General features: G+C 47.7%; 2 pseudogenes; both read left to right on the top strand.

Annotated features, from left to right (window-relative positions):
• The first annotated feature begins 6,046 nt into the window (after nt 1–6,046).
• On the top strand, nt 6,047–15,299 carry LOC144497869 (zinc-binding protein A33-like; annotated as a pseudogene).
• LOC144498020 (U2 spliceosomal RNA) lies at nt 7,787–7,964 on the top strand (annotated as a pseudogene).
• Nucleotides 15,300–17,517: the final 2,218 nt, after the last annotated feature.

Here is a 17,517-nt window from a genome sequence, read left to right as displayed (position 1 = left end):
TCTCTGTAATATGTACACTCCTCAAGACATCACTATTTATTTCCCCAAGTTCCCTAACATCCATGCTTTTCTCAACAGTAAATACTGATGAGAAATATTCATTTAGGATCTCACCCATCTCTTGTGGATCCGCACATAGATGACCTTGTTGATCCTTAAGAGGCCCTACTCTCTCCCTTGTTACTCTTAATATTTATTTTCTGAAACTCAGCAGAGATTTGGGGCAGTGGGATTAGTTTGGGACAGATGCAGGGATATGGGGAAAGCACAGGGCAGCCGCATTATGTAGAGAGAGTGGGATTTGTTTGGAATTGATACAGAAATGGGGAAAGAGTGGGGCAGTTGGATTAGTTTGAGACTGATACAGGGCTATGGGGAGAGATCGGGGCAGTGGGATAGGTTTGAGACTGATACAGGACTATGGGGAGAGATCGGGGCAGTGGGATTAGTTTGGGATTGATACAGGGCTATGGGGAGAGATCGGGGCAGTGGGATTAGTTTGGGATTGATACTGAGCTGTGGAGAGAGATTACGTCAGTGGAATTAGTTTGAGATTGATACAGGGTAATGGAGAGAGTGTAGAGCAGTGTACATTTCCAATGTTTCATTCAACTTCTTTTCTCTCCTTGAGCTCTCTGATGTAAGTCTGACCCCATTGTTATGATCTCCATCACAGGAAGCACAAGGAGCCAGAGTTCCTGCAACCCCCCCACAGACTGAGTATAAAAACTGTGCGGTTGGCACCAGCCTGATCCACACCGGCCATCCAACCAACAACTGGCCTGCTGATGCGCGACAATCAAGCACGAGGTACAAGGCTTCAGCGATTGAAGGCTTTTATTGACAAACAATGGAACTATCTAACACGAGTACACCAATCCAGACTGGAGGGGTCCCGCCTGAGCAGAGGGTCTTATACCTCTCCCCAGGAGGCGGGGCCCGACCGGGATGTGCCATAACAACATCCACCACAGGTATATTAATCCCACAGTGTAAACACCCTAACCCAACAACAACATTATAACATCCCCCACAGTGGCAACACCCTAACCCAACAGTAACATTGGAATAACCCCACAGTGGTAACCAACGATGGTTCACCACATTCACCCCTCCTTTGAAAACAAAGGCCGGCGGGGTGCGAAAACAGATTACATATACACAAAATTTACAAGTCCAGACGGTCTGGAGGACCGCACCGTCGCTGTGATCTCCTCAACACCGGTTGCGACACCGGAGCACGTGCTTGCGGTGGCGTTCTCTCCAAAACAGCGTCCGGCTGTCCCCTCGAGGACTCACGGGCCGGTTGACCCTGGTGAAGCGGTGGTGCAGGGGATCCTGGTACCTTCTGTGGTGGCGCCGATCTCCGAGTCTCAGGCAAGCTGTACATGGGAGTATAACTGTTATGCACTGGTCCCGGTGCTGACCGCGCCACGTCTGGGGAAGAAAGAAGTGAAAGGGGGTTCGTGACAGGGGGTATAGGAGCGACAGGAGTTGCTACGTCCCCTGTGGGCGCCAGGTCTCGAATCGAGACTGTGTCCTCTCACCCGTCAGGATATGCCACATAGGCATACTGAGGGTTGGTGTGGAGGAGTTGGACCGGTTCGACCAAGGGGTCGGACTTGCGGGCCCTCACATGTCGCCGCAGAAGGACGGGTCCTGGGTACGTCAACCAGGCTGGTAAGGAGATCCCCGAGGACGACTTCCGAGGGAATGAGAACATCCTCTCGTGGGGAGTAGCATTGGTTGCCGTACACAGGAGGGAGCGAATGGAATGAAGCGCATTTGGAAGGACCTCCTGCCACCGGGAGACTGGAAGGCCCCTGGACTTCAGCGCCAATAGGACAGCCTTCCAGACTGTAGCATTCTCTCTCTCCACCTGTCCGTTACCCCTAGGGTTGTAGCTCGTGGTTCTACTAGAGGCAATCCCGTATGAGAGCAGGAATTGCCTCAAGTCGTTACTCATGAACGACGAGCCCCTGTCGCTATGTATGTAGCAGGGGTACCCGAACAGGGTAAAAAGATCACTGAATGCCTTAATCACTGTGGCAGTCGACGTGTCCGCACAGGGGACAACAAACGGGAACCGGGAGTATTCATCTATGATATTGAGAAAATACACATTCCGGTCCGTTGAGGGAAGGGGGCCCTTAAAATCCACACTCAGCCTCTCGAAGGGGCGAGTGGCCTTGACCAATTGTGCCTGGTCAGGTCGATAAAAGTGCGGTTTGCATTCCGCGCAAATCCGACAGCTTCTCGTTACAGACCTGACGTCCTCCACCGAGTAGGGCAGGTTACGGGCTTTTATGAAGTGGTAGAGCCGAGTGACCCCAGGATGGCACAGGTCATTATGGAGGGCGTTCAAGCAGTCCTCCTGTATGATAGCGCATGTTCCGCGCGAGAGGGCATCCGAGGGCTCATTGAGCTTCCCTGGACGATACATAATATCGTAATTATAGGTGGAGAGCTCAATTCTCCACCGCAAGATCTTATCATTCTTGATCTTGCCCCCCTGCGTATTACTGAACATAAACGCCATGGATCGTTGATCCGTGATCAGGGTGAACCACTTCCCCGCCAGGTAATGGCGCCAGTGTCTGATGGCCTCCACAATAGCCTGAGCCTCCTTCTCCACCGCTGAATGCCGAATTTCGGGACATTGAAGGGTGCAGGAAAAAAACGCGACGGGCCTGCCTGCCTGGTTCAGTGTGGCGGCCAGGGCGAAATCCGATGCATCACTTTCCACCTGAAAAGGGATGGATTCATCCACCGCGTGCATCGTGGCTTTCGCAATGTCACTTTTCAAAGCCTTGAAGACCAATTGGGCCTCCGGCGTGAGTGGGAAAGTCGTGGACTTGATGAGCGGACGGGCTTTGTCCGCGTAGTTGGGGACCCACTGCACATAATAAGAAAAAAAGCCGAGGCATCTACTCAGTGCTTTTGCGCTAGCGGGCAAGGGAAGTTCAGTAAGGGGGCGCATACGGTCTGGATCAGGGCCGATGACCCCGTTTTCCACCACGTATCCAAGGATAGCTAACCTGCGCGTACGGAATACACACTTCTCCCTGTTATAGGTCAGATTCAGGCGAGATGCAGTGCGCAGAAAGTTCTGGAGATTCGTGTCATGGTCCTGCTGGTCATGGCCGCAGATGGTGACATTATCCAGGTACGGGAAGGTAGCCCGCAACCTGTTCTGGTCCACCATTCGGTCCATAGCACGCTGGAAGACCGAGACCCCATTGGTGACACCAAATGGAACCCTAAGAAACTGATATGGACGACCATCCGCCTCAAAAGCCGTGTAGTGTCGGTCCTCTGGGCGGATGGGGAGTTGGTGGTAGGCGGACTTAAGGTCTATGGTGGAGAACACCCGGTACTGCGCAATCTGATTGACCATATCAGATATGCGCGGGAGAGGATACGCATCCAGCTGCGTATAACGGTTCATGGTCTGACTGTAGTCGATGACCATCCGGGGTTTGTTCCCGCTTTTAACCACCACGACCTGCGCTCTCCACGGACTAGCACTGTGCTGTATGATCCCTTCTTTGAGGAGCCGTTGAACCTCAGATCTGATAAAGATCCGGTCTTCAGCGCTGTAACGCCTACTTTTAGTAGCGATGGGCTTGCAGCCTGGTACCAGATTCTTGAATAAAGAAGGTGTGGTGATCTTTAGTGTGGAAAGATTGCATGCGGGGCGCTTTGGGCAATTTGGAGGCTGCGGCTGATTCCCTACTGCCAGCGAAGGGAGTGGCCCACCGTACTGTAGGATCACACTCTTCGTGTGGACCATAAAGTTTAGTCCGAGGAGAATTGGCGCGCAAAGGTGCGGCAACACAAGGAGCCTGTATCGCTCGTAAATTGTGCCCTGCACCTCTAGGGTTACCATACAATGTCCTTGGATCGGTACAGACCGGGACCGTGATGCCATAGAAATTGTCTGTTTGGCAGGTAGAACCCGGAGTCCACACCTTTTCGCAGTGTCAGGGTGAATAAAACTCTCGGTGCTCCCACTGTCAAACAGACAATACACAGTACGACCATTTACCTTGATGTTCATCATCGAACAGTCAAGCCTGTGATGCTTTGTCTGGTCCAGAGAGATCGACGCCACCGTTGGCCCTTGGGTGTCACTGCATGCAGCCGAGGTTGATACTGAGGACCCCTGCTGGTCGCTCCTGGTCGTCGTCGACCACGATGGCCGCCCCCATGAATCGCACGTGGGTGAGGGCGCCAAGCGTAGCGACTCCTGGTGGTCATCCTCCTCCTCCGTCAGCCACGATGGCGCCGTCCTGGATTCGCACGTGGTCGGGCCTCGCGGGTACTGCGACGCCGAAGAAGATTGTCTCCGCTCTGGAGGGTCACAGGCTGCACTGCCGTTCTTGGGCTTCGACCTGCAGACTTTAGCGTAGTGCCCCTTTTTACCACACTGACTGCAGATCACCATTTTAGCAGGACACTGTTGCCGTGGATGCTTGGCTCCTCCGCAAAAATAGCACCGCTGGCCGGCTGGAGCTGCCGCCGTCGTCGGGTCGATATGGGAGCGCGAGCCCGTGGGGCGAGGAGGGATTTGTGCTTGCTCCTGCCACGTTGTCTCCATGTGGTCTTCGGGGTACAGAGCCAAGCTTTTCGACGCTGCCTCCAGCATCTCAGCCATCTCCATCGCTTGGGTCAAGTTGAGGTTCCCTTTCTCCAATAGCTTAAGCCGGATGTACGAGGACCCTACCCCTGCTACAAACGCATCTCGGGCGAGGTCGTACATGTACTGCTCAGCCGACACAGCTTTGCAGTTGCAGCCCCTGGCAAGCTGCAAGAGCTCATTGGCGTAGTCCTCCATGGTTTCGCCCGACTGCCGACGTCGTGTAGCGAGGAGGTAACGAGCGTGAATCTCGTTGGGTGGTCTCATGTATCGTTTTTTTAAGAGCTCGATGGCCCTCGGGTAAGTGGTGGCCGCACGAATCGCGAGGTAGACTGTGTCGCTTACCCTCGCGTGGAGGACCTGGAGTCTGTCGTTGTCCGTAGTAACTGCTGCAGAGGCCGCCAGGTAGTCCTCGAAACACTTCAGCCAGTGGTCGAAGGTGTTAGAGGCACCGACCGCACGTGGGTCCAGCGTCAGACGCTCTGGTTTCAGCATTTGCTCCATACTCTCTTTACTGTCGAGAGTTTTGTGTTTGTCAATAAAATTGATGCGCGACAATCAAGCACGAGGTACAAGGCTTCAGCGATTGAAGGCTTTTATTGACAAACAATGGAACTATCTAACACGAGTACACCAATCCAGACTGGAGGGGTCCCGCCCGAGCAGAGGGTCTTATACCTCTCCCCAGGAGGCGGGGCCCGACCGGGATGTGCCATAACAACATCCACCACAGGTATATTAATCCCACAGTGTAAACACTCTAACCCAACAACAACATTATAACATCCCCCACAGTGGCAACACCCTAACCCAACAGTAACATTGGAATAACCCCACAGTGGTAACCAACGATGGTTCACCACACCTGCCAAGGAGCCTGGGTTGCTGTGGCAACACCCACTTCACTCTCCCTGCTGATGCCAGCCTGCCCATTCTCTGAGTATCTCTGAACCGTATAAGAGTATGTACCTGGTGTTGTGAGACTTCTCACTGTGCCTATCCCAGTCCAACGACGGCATCTCCACATCCAGGACTATGGGAGAGAACAAGGCAATCTGCGTTACCACAGGGATCTTCGGAGAGTGTGGATCAATGGGTTCAGTTGGGATTGGTGCATGGCTCTGGGAGGGAGCAGGACAGAGAGGAATGATTTGGGATGTATACTGAGTTTGGGGGATTTAGAGTGGGGTAATGGGATTAGTTTAAAAACGTTTCTTTGCTGAGATCCATGGGGAAGCTGATGGAACTTTAATCTGTGATAAGAAAATTCTTTATTTTGCCAGTAAACTTGTCTGGGTGACACTGCCTCTTTAAGAACGATGTCAAATTTACTGATAACCGGAGTGAAATGAAACTGAAATGAAACTGCAAGTTCAGCGAATAACAGAAGCAGGAGCAGCAACGGAGATGGCCGTCAGTAAACACATCTTATCCCTGAGTGAGGATTTAACCTGCTCCATCTGTCAGTCTCTGTTTGTGGAGCCGGTGCGGCTGGACTGTGAGCACAACTTCTGTAAATCCTGTATCCAGAAGTGTTGGGGAAAGCAGCGTCAGGCTGTGTCCTGCCCGGAATGTCAGCAGCTTCTCCCCCGGAGAAGTTTCACCAGTAACAGGGTGTTGGCCAATCTCTGAGAAAACCAGGCAACTGGAGCTGAAACTGGAGGAGGAACACGGGGAGAAGCTGGATGGAGACACAGAGAGGGAGCAGTCTGTGAGAAACACGGGGAGAAGCTGGATGGAGACACAGAGAGGGAACAGTCTCTCTGTGAGAAACACGGGGAGAAGCTGATCCTGTTCTGTGAGGATGACCAGATTCTGATCTGTGCCAAATGTGTAGATTCTCCCCCACATTCAGTTCACACATTGCTAACTCTACCAATGGCTTTTGACAAGTACAAGGTAAGAGGACACAGTGAGTTACCCGTCTCCATGTTCATGGTGTTTATTGGGCTGTAATTGGCACTGTAATACGTTAATAGACAAATGTTGCTCTGCCCGATTGCTCGCTTTCAGCTCAATGCTGGCATCTGGCAGTGGGAAATGTGAGTGTTAATGTTAATATTGTGTGAAAGGTCTTACAGCCTCTATTTACACTGACATTATATGAATGCAGTCCCAGGTTTCAGCTTTCTTCATTCGGGCTGTGTTGTGTTGATATTATTTCTGGAGTTGGGGAACGCACTGAAACTGATTCTGTACCTGGAGAATTCATGATGTGGAGATGCCGGTGTTGGACTGGGGTGAACACAGTAAGAAGTCTCACAACACCAGGTTAAAGTCCAACTGGTTTATTTGGTAGCAAATACCATCAGCTTTCGGAGCGCTACTCCTTCGTCAGATGGAGTGGAAATGTGCTCTCAGTGCACAGAGACACAAAATCAAGTTACAGAATACTGATTGGAATGCAAATGCAGAGCACATTTCCACTCCATCTGACGAAGGAGCAGCGCTCCGAAAGGTTATGGTATTTGCGACCAAATAAACCTGTTGGACTTTAACCTGGTGTTGTGAGACTTCCTGGAGAATTCAGCACATGCTTTCCTGTCTCTAAACCCCGCCCCCAGACTCCAGCCATTGGTCAATGCACATGTCAATCCTCATCAGCATTGTCTTCCCAATGAATTGGGAAATGAACAGAGAGCCTTCAACAAGTGATTGGCTCATTTTATTTTACTGTCAGTCATTTCCCAACATCGCTGTTTTCCAAGAAAATTATAAACTCAGTTTCTCATGTCCCGGTGAGATTTCTTCTGGGTCGATGGCAGCAAAATCCTGGAGATTAAGCTTCAGTTCAGGGAGACAACAAGACACAGTGGGAGAGTCGGTAACTCCAGCTGTAATACAGCGTTAAGAAAGTTTCCTTCATTACAGAATGTGTTTGCAGTATTACTGTAGTCAGTGTAATGTAACTTTACGTAAGTTTCCTTTATTGCAGAATGTTTCCACTATTATTTTAGTGTAATGGAGCTTTGTGTAAGCTTCCTTCATTATAGACTGTGACTATTACTGCAGTGTAGTGTAGCTTTAAGTAAGTTTCCTTTATTACAATATAGTATTTCAACTATTACTGCACTATAATGTAGCTTTATGTAAGTACTCAAGATGCCAGACAAAGCTACCTTTGATTGCTACCCTTTCTAAAAGCATTCTGTTCCTCTGCCTTTTGGCTAAGATCAAGTGTAGTATCTGTTCTGATCAGTTCAGTCATTCGGTTACATTTTAGCTTCATTTGAAGCAATTTTTAAAAGCGGCATCTCGGTCTTTTGGCTCAGATGCAAATGAGATCAAGACTTGGAGGAGGTGCAATGCCGACTCCAATCAGCTTGGATCATGGAGATCAAGCCCAAGACAGGAGGTGAGAGCCCTGTCTTGTCAGCTTGGATCGGGAATGTCGCACTTTTTGAAACTCTGAATTGGACTTGATTTGATTGAATCGGATTTTTAAAAAATTCTGTTCCTCCACTGCCGGCGAACAGTGGCAGCAGTGTGTAGCATCCACGAGATGCACTCCAGTAATTCAGCAAGGCTCCTCACGCATCACCTTCCAAACCCATGACCATGACCATCTAGAAGGACAAGAGCAGCAGAGGCCCGGGAAAATGCCAACTAGAGATTCCCCTCCAAGTCATACCATCCTGACTTGGAAATATATCCCTGTTCCTTTACTGTCGCAGGTAAAAATCCTGAAACACCTTCCCTAAGAGCATTCTGGATGTACCTACACCTCAGACACTGCAGCGGTTCAAGAAGGCAGCTCACCACCAGCTTCTCAAGAGCAACTAGGGATGGGCAACAAATGTTTGACATGCTGGTCCTGGTATTAATTGGGTCTGGCCAGTGATGCCCACATCCAATAACTGAATAAAAAAAACTTTTCCTTCATGACAGACTGTGCTTCCACTATTACTATACTGTAATGTTGCTTTTAAGGAAGATTCCTTCATTACCATAAGAACATAAGATAGGAGCAGAAGTAGGCCATTTGGCCCATTGAGTCTGTCATTACAGACTGTTTAAACTATTGCTCTTGTATAATGTCGCTTTAAGTAGGTGTTCTTTATTACTGACCGTGTTTTCACTTACTGTAATGTAATGTAGCTTTGTACAAATTTCCTTTCTTAGTGACTGTGTTTCTACTATTACGATAGTGGAATGTAGCTCGAAGTAAGTTTCCTTTATTACAGTGCCGTATGTGAGGCAGATTGTTGGTGGGGGGATGTAAAATAGTTCGCCCACTGCCTTCCTGCCCACCCCGAGCAGAATCTACAATATGGGTGGGTAATCAGCCATCCCTTAGCTTACTGGGGGGCTTAACTGCCCAATTCAGTGGCGATTCTGAGCCTCTTTCTACCTCCAGTGGGCAGTGGAACGCACGAGTGAGGCCAGTCCGCTGTTCGCCAAAGTTGGAGGAAGGGCAGAAAGAATGGAGGGAGGGGCTGCCCTTGGCGCATTATGGGGACCTCTGAAGATCTTACCCCACCTTTGTCCGTTCCGAGACCTGTAAACCTGTCAGGCTGAACTTTGGGTGCATTGCGCAGCTGGATGAAAAGTCACTTGTCCCACGGAGATCCTGGGCAGTGCATGGCCTTAACAAGCTGAGTTGGACTTCCACCTTCCGGCCTGGTCTCCAAAACCCCTGCCCCCACTCCCCTCCTCTCCCCATGGGGACCAATTTCTCGCCACACAAAAACGCTGGGCTTCCTTCAATCCACTGTCCACCTTTGATCTCCATGGCTCGCCTTGCGGCCCCTCGCATCTGGTTCCAATCTGATTGGCTGGCTGCACGCTCAGGCAGGTCCTCCACTGAGGGGCAGAAGTCCGATCCCCAGCAATGTAATATCTTTAAATCAGGTCCAACCCAACTAATCTCATTATCCTGCTGAACAATACGCTCCACCTCCCCCGACCACTGATTAAACTCAGATCCACAAGCCGACACCTCCCAGCCAAAACTGTCAGTTTTAGTCTGTGCCTGTGTGTAGGAGGTCCAGCGAATCCCCAATTAATACCAGGACCAGCACACAATCGAACACAATTACTATACAATTAGCAATGCCTGAACTATCAAATCCATTCATATATTCTATACACCATGAAGCTGTTGTTGGTTTGAAGCTGTACCTGGTCTGATTCAATACCTTTCACTCTGCCAGTTATAAAGTGCTCGTGCCACATGTTAACACCTCTCCCTGAACACCTCTCCTCACAGTTTGTGATATAACAGCAGACATTACAATGGATCACGCTGAGATCTGATTCCATTTTTAGGACCAGCTGAAATTATCCTTGGATTCCATGGAGAAGGAAAAGCAAAATCAAAGTGAATTCAAACAGCAGCAGCAGAGGGAGATTTCAGAACTGGAGGTGAGTATGACTCCAGCTCCCTTTCAACACTGCAACCCTTTAACAACCCGCTGTTTAAACAATCTCTCTCACTCTCATAGCAACTCACTGGATCCCTGGAGCAAGACATCTCCACACAATTTGCTCAAATCCATCAATATCTTGAAGACAAAGAGAAACATTTAATTGAAGAATTGAGGAGACAAAAGGAGGAAGATCTGCGACCAATGGAGGAGAATCTGAGAAGAATTGAAGAGGAACTGACTTCACTTGAGGAGAAGATATTGAACCTTTGTGGAGACATCGAGCAGCAAGACAGCGTCTCCTTTCTCAAGGTGACCCTTTATAATCCAATCCCCAAACTGTTGGTGTGATTGTAAACTGCATTTTATGATAGGGTCAAACCCCATCACAACAATGCACAGTGTGCAGTATAACTGAGGACACACAGGGATCAGTCAGGAGTTTGGGAGTTTTGAGGAGACAGTGAGCCCCTCACACTGACTATGACTGGAGCCAGAATAAAAAGCCCAGAAAGGGATTTGGAATGAAGAATGGGGCACTGAAACCAGGGAGGGTTTGTGAGGAACATTAGATTAGAAATCACTTCAACTAGAATCGTGGGTGGATGGGTGAGGTGAGGGAGGGCAGGGGCAGGTAGGGGGTGGGGGGAGAGAGGATGAAGGGAGGTTTGGAGCTTACGGCCAGGAGCAAGTCGGATCCATTGGAGACAAACCAGAGGATAGAACATGAACATAAGAACTAGGAGCAGGAGTTGGCCATCTGGCCCCTCGAGCCTGCTCCGCATTCAATAAGATCATGGCTGATCTTTTCGTGGACTCAGCTGCACTTACCCGCCCGCTCACCATAACCCTTAATTCCTTTACTGTTCAAAAATGTATCTATCCTTGCCTTAAAAACATTCAATGAGATAGCCTCAACTGCTTCACTGGGCAGGGAATTCCACAGATTCACAACCCTTTGTGTGAAGAAGTTCCTCCTCAACTCAGTCCTAAATCTGCTTCCCCTTATTTTGAGGCCATGCTCCCGAGTTCTAGTTTCACCCACCAGTGGAAACAACTTTCCAGCTTCTATCTGATCTATTCCCTTTCTGATCTTATATGTTTCTATAAGATCTCCCCTCGTTCTTCTGAATTCCAATGAGTATAGCCCCAGTCTACTCAGTCTCTCCTCATAAGCCAACCCTCTCAACTCCGGAATCAACCTCTGAATCTCCTCTGCACCCACTCCAGTGCCAGTATATCCTTTCTCAAGTAAGGAGACCAAAACTGTACACAGTACTCCAGGTGTGGCCTCACCAGCACCTTATACAGCTGCAAGATAATCTCGCTGTTTTTAAACTCCATGCCTCAAGTAATGAAGGACAAAATTCCATTTGCCGCCTTAATTACCTGCTGCACCTGCAAACCAACTCCTTGAGATTCCTGCACAAGGACACCCAGGTCCCTCTGCACAGCAGCATGCTGCAATTTTTTACCATTTAAATAATAGTCCATTTTGCTGTTATTCCCACCAAAATGGATAACCTCACATTACCAACATTGTACTCCATCTGCCAGACCCTCGCCCACTCACTTAGATTATCTATATCCCTTTGCCGACTTTCAGCATCCTCTGCACACTTTGCTCTGCCACTCATCTTAGTGTCATCTGCGAATTCTGACACACTGCACTTGGTCCCCAACTTCAAATCATCTATGTAAATCCTAAACAATGGCGGTCCCAACACTGATCCCTGAGGCACACCACTAGTGACTGATCGCCAACCAGAAAAACACCCAATTACCCCCACTCTTTGCTTTCTGTTAGTTAACCAATCCTCTATCCATGCTAATACATTACCCATAACACCGTGCACCTTTATCTTAGTAGCAGTCTTTGGTGCGGCACCTTGTCAAATGCCTTCTGGAAATCCAGATACACCACATCCACAGGTTTCCCATTGTTCACTGCACATGTAATGTTCTCAAAGAATTCCACCAAATTAGTCAAACATGACCTGCCCTTCATGAACCCATGCTGCGTCTTACCAATGGGACAATTTATATCCAGATGTCTTGCTATTTCTTCCTTGATGACAGATTCAAGCATTTTCCCTACTACAGAAGTTAAGCGAACCGACCTGCAGTTACCCGCCTTTTGTCTACCTCCTTTTTCAAACAGTGGCGTCACATTTGATGTTTTCCAATCTGTGGGAATCACCCCAGAGTCCAGCGAATTTTGGTAAATTACCACTAGTGCATTTGCTATTTCTCCCGCCATCTGTTTTAGTACTCTGGGATGCATTCCATCAGGGCCAGGAGACTTGTCTACCTTTAGCCCCATTAACTTGCCCAACACTACCGCTTTTGTGATAATGATAGTGACATGCAAGTGGGAGATATTGCCAAATCAAAAATGCTGAATCTTTTTTCCATTCTCCTCAAAATTTTCTTCCCATCCATGGACTGTGACTCTCTCTCTCACACACACACACACACATATAGACACATATGTGTGTGCACACCCACACGTGTACACACACACATCCATGCCCACATGTGCACACATATACGCACACACACATACACATATCCATGCTCACATGTGCACACACACACATACAGTTGCACAGATCCACTCGAGAATGTTCTGATTGCATTTTGCACTTGCATCCACCTTGACTGGAAGAAAGAATCTACAAGCAGAGAAGTTGTTTCAAATCTATCTTGAACCGTGGATTGTACATTTAATACTGTGTACAGCTGAGGTCACCCTGTTTTAAGAAGTGCTGTTTGCATGAGGAAAGCCTGTTTTGTTTATTCTCTCATTGGATGTAAGTTTTCCAAGTTCAAAATTTTAAATTTGGAATGATAGGTTCCTCAGATGTGCCGTCACCTAACAAGCTACAAATGACCAGTATTCAGGATTTAAATATATTTTTAAGCAGGATGTTAGATGTATTTAACAAATGCAGTCAGACAGTGTGGACGTTTGTTATCTCCAGAGGGCCGAGGTTTCCATCAGTGCTGACAGCACAGGCAATGCTGTTTTCTGTCTCTGAAATGATGTTGAACTGTGTGTGAAAAGAATCACACCAGAGAAACACGAATGGAAATGTGTCCAGGAAAACTCTGAGATCCTAATTACTCTCTCTGACTCCTTACTCGGAAAAAGTATAAAGTAACTCAATCTAAACAGCAGCGTGTATGTTGATTAAAATATTTCTGATTCTCTGTCCCACAGGAACTGAAAAGATTGAGAGAAAGGTGAGTATCTAATCCAAACTCTCACAGGGTTTTACACTGTGATCACAGTCTGTATCCAGCAGAGAGTGATTAAATCAATCCCATTCACACAGCTACGGGTTAACGAAGTGGAAGGGGAACATGAAGAGAGAGATGAAGAGGAGGAAGATAACAACATCTGAGATTCAAAGGAAGATGAAAATGGAGGTACAGAGGAGGAGATACTTGGGATTTCGAGGTCCATTGCTCTACGCAGTGTGGAAGGAAATGAAACAGATCATCTCTCCAGGTAGGTCCAGGTAGGACCAGGTTTGGGTCCACTCTCTGGACAGTTTCCTGCTCGCTTTATCCTCTCTCCAGAAGGTGAATAACATCAGGTACATCACTCAAAGGACTGTAATTAATAACGCACATCACATTGTGGGATTGAAAAATGAGAGAATCTGCACAGCTTTTAATTCACAATCAAACTCTCAGCCTATCCATCAGGAATCGCTGGTCGGCAATCAAACTGCGATCATTGATTATCACCTCACTGCACACGCTGTAATATTTGATTTGATTTATTATTGTCACATGTATTAACATACAGTGAAAAGTATTGTTTCTTGCGTGCTATACAGACAGAGCATATCGTTCATAGAGAAGGAAACAAGAGTTTAAAATGTAGTGTTACAGTCATAGCTAGGGTGTAGAGAAAGATCAACTTCAGGCGAGGTTGGTCCATTCAAAAGTCTGATGGCAATAGGGAAGAAGCTGTTATTGAGTCAGTTGGCATGTGACCTCAGAGTTTTGTATCTTTTTCCCGAAGGAAGAAGGTGGAAGAGAGAATGTCCTGGGTACATGGGGTCGTTGATTATGCTGGCTGCTTTGCCGAGGCAGTGGGAAGTGTAGACAGACTCAATGGATGGGAGGCTGGTTTGCGTGATGGATTGGACTACATTCACGACCTTTTGTAGTTCCTTGCGGTCTTGGGCAGAGCAGGAGCCATACCAAGCTGTGATACAACGAGAAAGAATGCTTTCTATGGTGCATCTGTAAAAGTTGGTGAGAGTCGTGGCTGACATGCCAAATTTCCTTAGTCTTCTGAGAAAGTAGAGGCGTTGGCGGCCTTTCTTAACTAGAGTGTCCGCATGGGGGGACCAGAACAGGTTGTTAGTGATCTGGATACCTAAAAACTTGAAGCTCTCGACCCTTTCTACTTTGTCCCTGTTGATGTATACACTGGAGTCTGGGAATATATCTAACTGCACACCGTACCCAGTCTGTAATATCTGTTCACTGTACACACGAGTCTGGGATTATACCTAACCGTATACCATCCCCAGTCTGTAATATCTGTTCACTGTACACACTGGAGTCTGGGAATATATCTAACTGTACACCGTACCAGGCTGAGATATTTGTTTTTGCAGAAATTATGCATTGTGCCAATTCCTTGTACACAGACATCAGCTAGTAACCTGTTCACACAGCTTCCTCTGTTTAATAGATCGATTGTTTGTCTTTTTTATTTCCCAGTTGCAGCCTCACTGACGCTGGATCCAGAGACAGCACATCCTAAACTCATCCTGTCTGAGGACCGGACCAGTGTGAAAATCAGTTCCAGAGGAATCCATCTTATCCCTGATAATCCGGAGAGATTTGACGTGTGTCTTTGTGTCCTGGGGTCAGAGGGATTCACATCGGGGAAACATTACTGGGAGGTGGGAGTCAGGGACAAGACTGACTGGGCACTGGGTGTGGCCAGAGAGTCAGCCAATAGGAAGGGAAAGATAACAGTGTGTCCTGAAGGTGGTTACTGGGCTGTGTGGCTGAGAAACGGGAATGAATACGGAGCTCTCGCTGGCCCATCAGTCCCCCTGACCCCCACTGTGAATCCCAGAACCATCGGAGTTTTCCTGGACTATGAGTGGGGACAGGTGACTTGTTACAATGCTGATGATATGTCCGTTCTCCACACTTTCACTGACACATTCACTGAGAAACTCTTCCCTTATTTCTGGGCTGGGGCGTACAATGAGGGTAAAAATGCTGTCCCTCTGAAACTCCGTCACTTTGAACCATAGATTCCTGATGTGTCAGATATGAAGGGGAATGGTGTTGATATTAACCTCCCATGACGGGAGGAAGAGAATCAGGGAGTGGGGAGGAAAAGGTTAAAAATTGAAATATCATGAAACGTGACCCCAGCCCATCCTGTGCCACCATTTCTATGATGGTGGGCCGTGGGTTTGTCTGTCTCCTGCTCTCTCTGTGTCATCCAACTCAATCATTTAGACACAGCTTGGTGAAGGTGAATTCATTAATAATGGTGATTAATTGTCATTGATTGTGGTAAAAACCCATCTGGTTCACTAAAAGAATCATCCATCCTTACCTTGTCTGGTCTGGATGTGACTACAGACCTGCAGTAATGTTGTTGACTCTTGATTATCCTCTGAAAAGGTCACTCAGTGGTCAGGAGTAATTCTGGATGTGCAGGAAATGCTGCAGCAGCACCCACATCCCACAATTAAAAAATAAATTGATCATGAGGCAAATTTCTGACTTCATATTTGTATCTTCACTGAAGATGCCTGTTTCCCACTGTAACATTGTCTGAATTTCACCTTGTCGTACTTCCTGGTGTATTGCTCATGTGGGAATAGCATTCTTCATCCTCGGAGCCTTTCAAACCGACAACATCAGGGTCGGATGTGTCGCCTCAGACGTGTTGGACAGCAGATCAGAGGAGGAAGACCCACAGTATCCAAGGCAGCGATGACGTGCACTGCTGGGATCAGTACATGCAAAGGAGGGAGATGGACACAGAGCTGAGAGCGGTAGAGCGAGGGACACGAGAGAGGGTCACAGGGGAGAGGAAGGACATGCGAAGGTGGAACTGAAAAGAGAGTGGGTGTAGAATTGAGCCAATGTTTGAGGAGTGAATCTGTTACTGAGGGAGTGACTCTGGGACTTGTGGAGTTACACTGTGACTCGGTGTGAACTTTGGGAATTCCTCTTGCTGGAGGAGTGGCTGCGACTCAGAGATTGACTGGAGGGTGTCCAAATCTCACAAAATACAACAAGGTTCACTTAGACTATCAGTCCTCGGGTTGGCATCGCGAGAGTAAGGCAGTACCTGACCTGCTGAGTATTACCAGCATGTTTCCTGATACCAGGCACAAGAGAATATAGAAATAGGAGGATTAAATAGATGAAGGTGTGACTGGAGAAATAGAGAAGGATGCAGGGCTTTACATTCTTGGGACACTGGGTTCAGTTCTGGGAGAGATGAAACCTGTACAGGCCAGGTGAGTTACACCTAAAACAGAACCGGGATCAATTTCCTGGCAAGGCAATTTGCTGATACTATTGGGGAGGGTTTAAACTAACTTGGCCAGAGTTGGGAACCAAGAGGTCAAACTAGAGAGAGAAACAACAAGGGGAACAGAGTATTGGGAGAGACCGATAGTACTAGAGTAGGAAATAGTGAGATTGTTGCGGGCTTTGATGTCAGCCTTTTAATTCATCACAACTTTACCCTTTGAGTAACCAGACAAGTAGCACTTTTCTTAAACAGCTGTTTAAATATAAGCTATAGCAAGGAGCTACAGTTCACATCCCTGTAGCTACCCAGAATGGCGCATTCCAAGATACAAAGGCAATTAAAGTTTTCAAAATCAATTACATGTAATTAGTACAGTGTCCCTGCCTCTTGCATCAGCAACTCCGAGTTCAAATCTCACCCTGGGACTTGGTGGCCAAGGAAGGTGCATTCATAACACGGTCAAACATGTTGAGTGTTAACCTGAAAATCCTTCCAACACATCAATAGCTGGCAGTAAGAGCGGGAGAGACTCCTGGTTATCCATGTTTGGTGTGGAGGGATAGTACCCCTCATGCTATGCTATAAGCCCCTGTTCCAGAAATAACGAGCTATGGAAACAGACAGTCTGCCTTAGTGCATCACTAGCTGCAGGAAGAGAATTGGAAATTGGAAGGAACAAAAAGTCTACAATTCCATTGCTCAGTGTAGTTATAGAGGCCACCAACGAGTGGAAAAGATGTAGAGGAACAAAATTGCAAGGAAATTATATAAAGATGTGTTGAGGAGACCCACCCAGATTGTACAGAATAACATTTAGCGAATGGTGATCATTATATCGTAAGGTTTGGGTTGATTATGGAAAAGGACAAGGAACAATCCGGAGTAAAAATAATGAACTGGGGTAAAGGCAACTCCAATGGAGTAAGAATGGATCTGAACCAAATAAATTGGAATAAAACTTTGGCAGGAAAACC

This window comes from Mustelus asterias, chromosome 8 (assembly GCF_964213995.1).
Source record: "Mustelus asterias chromosome 8, sMusAst1.hap1.1, whole genome shotgun sequence".
Lineage (NCBI taxonomy): Eukaryota > Metazoa > Chordata > Chondrichthyes > Carcharhiniformes > Triakidae > Mustelus > Mustelus asterias.
This window is presented reverse-complemented; position numbering and strand designations above follow the sequence as displayed.